The sequence below is a fragment of the Odontomachus brunneus genome, unplaced genomic scaffold (genome assembly GCF_010583005.1).
Source record: "Odontomachus brunneus isolate Ranch 3 - 2012 unplaced genomic scaffold, Obru_v1 Obru_scaffold_034, whole genome shotgun sequence".
In the NCBI taxonomy this organism is placed as follows: Eukaryota; Metazoa; Arthropoda; class Insecta; order Hymenoptera; family Formicidae; genus Odontomachus; species Odontomachus brunneus.
The window spans coordinates 2434438-2434663 of NW_022639484.1; the positions used below are offsets into that span (position 1 = coordinate 2434438).

Below are 226 nucleotides of genomic sequence, written 5' to 3' on the forward strand. Positions count from 1 at the left end.
ATCCAATTTTTTACTTCTTCATAAGACCGGAAGTGCTGGTCAGCCAGGCCGTGTGCCATTGATCGAAACAAGTGATAGTCAGAGAGAGCAACGTCTGAAGAATACGGCGGGTGGGGTAGGACTTCCCGTTTCAACGTTTCCAAGTATGTCTTGATCACTTTCGCAACATAGGGTCGAGCATTGTCATGCTGCAAAATCACTTTATCGTGTCTCTCGTTGTATTGCG

General features: G+C 46.5%; 1 protein-coding gene across 1 annotated transcript in view; it reads left to right on the forward strand.

The window, feature by feature from the left end:
* LOC116843678 (rab GDP dissociation inhibitor beta) overlaps nt 1-226 on the forward strand; it is a 51051-nt gene that overhangs the window by 22015 nt on the left and 28810 nt on the right. The window lies entirely within an intron of this gene.